At 31.4% G+C, this 6,370-nt stretch overlaps 1 protein-coding gene across 1 annotated transcript in view; it reads right to left on the bottom strand.

Annotated features, from left to right (window-relative positions):
• LOC106692994 (uncharacterized) overlaps positions 1–6,370 on the bottom strand; it is a 112,268-nt gene that overhangs the window by 67,000 nt on the left and 38,898 nt on the right. The window lies entirely within an intron of this gene.

The following is a 6,370-nucleotide window of genomic DNA, read 5'->3' as shown; positions in this document are numbered from 1 at the left end:
AACTTCCAACTAATTTCAAAAGACTGATCTACATGCCAATAATAAGGCCCATCTGGACATACGGAGTTGAGGTTTGGGGCTCCTCTAAACCTTCGAATTCCTCTCGTATCCAATCCTTACAATCCAAAATCCTACGTAAAATCCTCAATGCTCCTTATTTTGTTACTAATAAAACCATCCATAAAGACCTAAATGTTCCTTATGTAACCGATCTAGACCGAACCCGATATCATTCCTTCCATTATAAACCCCCAAACCCACTAGTTTGTTACTTTGCTTCCTCTTCCATTCCTGGCAATCCTCCGAGACACCTGAAAAGAAGATGGCCTCGTGACCCTATATTGTAAAATGTAGAGTTCTACTACTCGGTAGTTTTCTCTACATGCTGTATTATTATCATTATGATCTTACTTCAAATTTGCTTGTTGTATTTTTTATACAGTTGTAAATATCATAAAATAAATAAAAAATAAAATTAAAGCTACTTTAATGTGCAATAAAGTAGTTTATGAGTACTATGTTTCATGTTATTTGCTAAAATAAATTGATTTCTTGTAGTTTCATCTGCATAATTCATACACGTATGCAAATATCATAAAAACTTCTTCCTAATACGTATATAAACATTATAAGCTAATTTATAGTTCCTTAAACAATCTTTAATTTGATTGCTATAAGGCATCAGTTCTTAATGCACTAAAGTTTTTTTATACACCAAAGGTTTGCCCTAAGAACTAGAAATAATCATTTTGTTAACATTTTTATGTAATAAAATAATAAACATGTAAAATATCATGAAAATGAATTGTGTGTGATTATGCATACTTTTCATTAAAGTAATCAAAAACTTGTGTGAAATGACTGACTTTTTTTCCCATCCTGCTCTCTTACTATATCCATCTATCCTCCCCAATTATATCACACGGAATTTCATAAAAACTTTTCATTTATTCATTGAAAAAATCTGGTTCGGTACTTGCACTAAGCAATCTAATTATTCCTGTTCCGGGTAACCTACGGCAACCGAAAGGTTGAATCGGAAAGGCTGCATAGGAGTAGCGCCCCATGTGGCCAACAGCCAAATCTCACCTCCTCCAGTGCTCTCGGTGGCAAGAGAACACAACCCAGACTAAGGTGAGAAGAGAGCCATCTTGTCTTCTGGTAGAAGCAGTTCATCATTTCTTTTGTCTCTCATCACGAATCTACCATGAGTGAGTAAAACTCTCGGAGTTGTTCCCAGAAGCAGAGAGGAGAGAGGCTTAGAGATGCGGAGGGAGGAAAGAAAAAGTAAGTCCACATGGCAATAATTAACATTCACCACCACATAGTAATCATCATCAACCACTTCATTATCTATAATTCCATAGCCCATCCTTCAAAATTTACTAACTATCTAAACATAAATATTTTCTTTTGGCCACCCACTACACCATTTGTAACATAAAACAATAGAATTTTATTTTTCATTTAATCATGTTCATTTTCAATTATACAGTCCACTGCATATGTCCAACCCAACCAGCCAACCAAAAGTGAAGTGTTTCCGACAATTCGGTTGAGGGCATGCTTCATACAATTCCCTTTTTCGAGTTGTCACTAATCCTCTCTCGTTTCAGAACATATATTTCTATACTATTTTCTGTGGCAATACTTTTCCTAATGAGCAGATTCAGTGGATAGATTGACTAACAATAACAATAGTGACTAAATATTTGATCTCAAATATGACATGAAGGAAGGTTTAGTAAACTAGCGAAGCAGAACAATGGAGTTGTGCTTCTCCGTATTCGTCAAACTAGATACCTTATATACGAATTTTTCATCCTTTTTGATAACCTTCTAAGAACACTCGAGGATTTTCATATAAGTATACATATAAAAAGTATACAAAATATTTTTCATTTACTATATATCTAAGAAGAACTAATTATATTTTAATGAAGGGTACGAAACAAAAAAAAATCTCCTAAGACTTTATATTTTTTTCATATCTTTTTTTTTTTAAATCTTTGGTTTTCAATGGTGTATAATAAGTCTATATAACTGCTCTAATTCTTATTTAATTGGAAAAAATATTTTTCCTTTTATATCCTAAGGTTTTTTGATATATTTCTATTTACATATAAACACATCTAGTAAATATGATGTAAGATCAAAATGGAGTGGTACAGGCATGTCGTTGAGAAACAACCCATTGGCATACTCTAATAATATGATTACACTAGAAGGTCTCAAGGCCATCTTCTTTTCAGGCGCCTCGGAGGATTGACAGGAATAGAAGAAGAAGCAAGGCTAGAAAGTAAAGGGTTTTGTTGGTTAGGGTATTTATGATGGAAGGATATCTGGTTAGGATTAGATCGGTTACATAGTGAACATTAAGGTCTTTATGGATAGTTTTATTTGTGACAAAGTAAGGAGCATTGAGGATTTTACGAAGGATTTTGGATTGTAAGAATTGGATACGAGAGGAATTCAAAGGTTTAGTGGAGCCTCAAAGCTCAACTTCGTATGTTTAGATAGGCCTTGTTATAGTAGTATAGACCAGTCTTTTATAATGAATTGGAAGTTTATACCATTTGTCTAGTAAGTGCTGTAATAGTCGGAATCTGCGTGCAGTTTCCTGTCTTTTCAGTCTTGTGTGAGGATTCCAGGTTAGTCATTTGTCAAGGTGTAGTCCAAGATAACGAATCTGTTCTACAAGCTTTGATTTGAGTGTTAATAGACATCTGTTTGTCTATATGGTTCCTGTGATGTAGATTTCGCACAATAAATGCACTAAAATTTATTTATACACACTATTTTTTCAGTGCTTTATGAAATGTGACTTTTAGCAACATTTCATGAAATATATACTGACAAATTAGTAGTTAGAGAATTTATTGTTGGAAACCTTAATCTAAGGAACCGGAACCATATAGACATAAGGATGTCTATTACACTCAAATTAAAGCTACTTTAATGTGCTATAAAATAGTTAATAACGTTGGCCATCGTAGGAGTAGTAGTTTTCATGATATTTGCTTAAATAAATTGATTTTTATTTGTTTCATATTCACAATTCATATTCATGTGCAAATATAAAAACTACTTCCCTCACTACTACGAACGATGTTTACACCAGGACCTGTTCGTCCTTTACTCCTTGCACCCTGTTTGTATAATGAAATTTTATATAAATTAGAGTGAAACGTGAGAGTTGAATTAAGAGCAATTTTATGCTGCTTCTAATTGAACAAATATATTTTTGAGAGACCAAATAAAATTCCTGAGGGGACAAATGAGTCAGTAGCTTAGTTTAATAATTATTTTCATAATATGATATAAGAACAAATCTTAGGGTATCATTCATTAAGATATTACCTTATTAGGCTGGGCGAAAATGGTGAACACCATGGATTTTCGCCTGGAGTCCGGAATAACGTCTCTCTATCTAAGAGGCTTACCAGTTGAAGAGTGGTATTATGAGAAGTTCAGGTTCTATCTTACATGTCACGATAGATAATATCAGGCGGCATCGCATCGCAGCGTCTTCGAGGTCTTTCGGTGTAAGCGGCAATGGGGGCATTAACAAATGAGACCCCAGACCCCGACTTTATACGAATTCAAAAAAGGAAGGAAAACATCGAATTATGTAAATCCAACAAACATTATTAGCTAATTTATAGTCCATTAAACTATCTTTGATTTGATTGCTAGAAAACGTCAGATCATGAGATGTAATTTTTTTATTAACCAAAAGTTTTGTCCGAACATTTATTTTACCAAATATCATGAAAACTACTTTTACGAAGATAAACGTAATTAACTACTTTATAGCACATTAAAGTAGTTTTTATTTTAGTGCTAATTTGTACATCACATGTCTATGCATAAAATAGCTGTTTCTAAACGTTGAAAAACGATTGGAGCTCCGTATCCTTAAAACTACAAAAACATTTGAAAACATAATAGAACATTATTTAAATTAGAGTAAATTTAGTAAAATATGAGCAATAGCTCCTGAGATACAGTCATTTTAAAAGGAACATATAATGAAATATGTATTGAAAAATTAGTAGTTAGTGTATCTACTGTGGGAGTCTATATCTAAGAAACCATGAGAAGTACCTATGTCAATTAGTACTCAAATTAAAACTAGTTTAATGTGCCATAAAGTAGTTTAAAACGTTTATATTCATAGGAGAAGTAGTATTATGTAATATTCTTTCAACGTTATGGCCTAACATAAATTATTCAATCAGAAATTGAAATAGAGAGCTTGGCACGACCTTCATTACGCCCTAATTGCTGAAGAAGGCGACAATGATGCCATCGGTTAGAAATGCTTTTCATCTTGGCTCTGCATGCTATGCCATCTATACGTCGCCGATACACGAGTGTCTCTTAGTCTATAGATTAATAAAATTACTCATCTTAATACGAAAATAAAAATCCTCAGCAAGAATTATTAATTCCATAGATCAAAATTAAATGAGTATTTATATTTATACTTAAAACTAAAAATAATCGAGATAAATACTTTAAAAATCAATTTTAACTAATTAATTGAAGTGATTATACAAATATTTATTGTCAACCCAATCAGAGGACGGAGCTGGATAAGGGTTGACAAAAAAAATTAATTAAACAAATATATGAAAAAAAACATCATTTCAAACTAAAATAAAATAATACTAAGAATTTTATTATACTCTGCCACAGCAGTCTAATTTATAAATGATTAAATTTGAGTTTCTCTTTTTTACCCCAAGGTTTCTCCCAATAGGATACAAATATACGAGTAACTTTTTCGAAAAAGTACATGGGAAAATATTTGTACTTGTACAATGTATTTCTAACTTATATTTCTCTTTTTTAAGTGAAAAACATCCAATAATTGTGGATAATAAAAAAAAACAATAAAGCATCCGATAAAATTTATTAAAAAAATAAAAACCAGACTATAGATGATGAAGATATCATGTCCATGAAAATATATATAAAATTGGACAAGGCCTGTATACAACTCTAATCCTAACTCCCCATGTAAATAAACTCCAATAATGTCTAGAAGGAGCATCACAGAGATAATAAAGCAGTATCTTTCTAGTAAGCGTGCGTTGTAATTCTGTTCCCTTTTTTCCTTTTTTTAGTCTTTCAGTACAAGTACTCGTATGTTTTAGCGTGAATTTTATAATAGAACGACGTCGAATCGTACCACTTGATAGAGATATCAAAAACTCTACTGGGATTCTTTACTTGATTGTCACTGAATAGAGAGATAACAGAATCGTAAAAGTAAGATACTTTAATCAAATAATATTTTATATCGTACGGTAGGTGTATTCATGATCTTTAATTTCATATGTTATAAGAAAAAAATGTGTTAGTTGGAGAAATATTGCCTTTTAGTATGCTAAAACGATATAACACCTACCATGATTGACAGTCAGATAATATTGATGATTGACAGTCAGGTTGCTAAATGGAGAATGGCGTCACGCATCAGATCAGCTAAGTTATAACACACCATTTTGTGTGTTGTCGCTTTGTTGGTTAGGGGTTAGTCGCTCGTTGTGTTTGGTTTGGGTTTTTTTTTTTGTTTTGGACATTTATAAATTCTAATAAAGGAACATACAAAACTAATAATAAATTAATGTAAAAATACTAGGTGAGAATACAAAGAACAAGTGAGTTAGAGGAAAGATGATGTGAAGCTATTGAAGATTTTTTTATCTCTTAAAGATAATAAGGTTACAATACAAGTTTCCCAAAAAGTCCACTAGGAGCATCTCTGTATTTAAAAAATAACATAAGATTTACCATGTTAAAACTTTTTACATTAAACACATAATGATACCTCTAATATAATATCGCGGAAATTTATCATATCGGTGTTATTATTTTTATACGTTAACTGTTCATTTACAACTCTTATAAAAAATATTTATCATTAATAGCAAAGTTGATAATGACATTTTTATGGCACTTAAAGGAAAGATACACGAACGCATGCACAGACGTCCACAGAACATACCATCAATCTTACTTGTAAATTAAATAAAATATGTTAAATAAGGAATGTAAAAACTTAATTAAATTTGTAACCTCTTCTGTGAATTCGTTCAAAAACATGCCCATAAAAAGGAAGATGGCAAGGAAAATTTACATATTTCATTCAACTATATTATAAACTTTAAAAGAAACAAAAAGGACTCATATTTCAGTCAAACTGATTCTTCAGTTATCACATTGTACTTGTGACATAATGAATACCTTTGTTTAATAATATAAATGTTTGAATAAATACTTTAAAGTTGAAATTACATGAAACAGCGAAAAAAAGAAAATCATAAATTGTTTGACCTGTTTGAGCCTTTTCTTTTTTTTT

The sequence above is a fragment of the Halyomorpha halys genome, unplaced genomic scaffold (assembly GCF_000696795.3).
Source record: "Halyomorpha halys isolate HHAL.00 unplaced genomic scaffold, Hhal_1.1 Scaffold82.1, whole genome shotgun sequence".
Classification (NCBI taxonomy): Eukaryota; Metazoa; Arthropoda; class Insecta; order Hemiptera; family Pentatomidae; genus Halyomorpha; species Halyomorpha halys.
The sequence above is the reverse complement of the archived record's forward strand: the minus strand, read 5'-3'. Positions and strand labels throughout refer to the sequence as shown.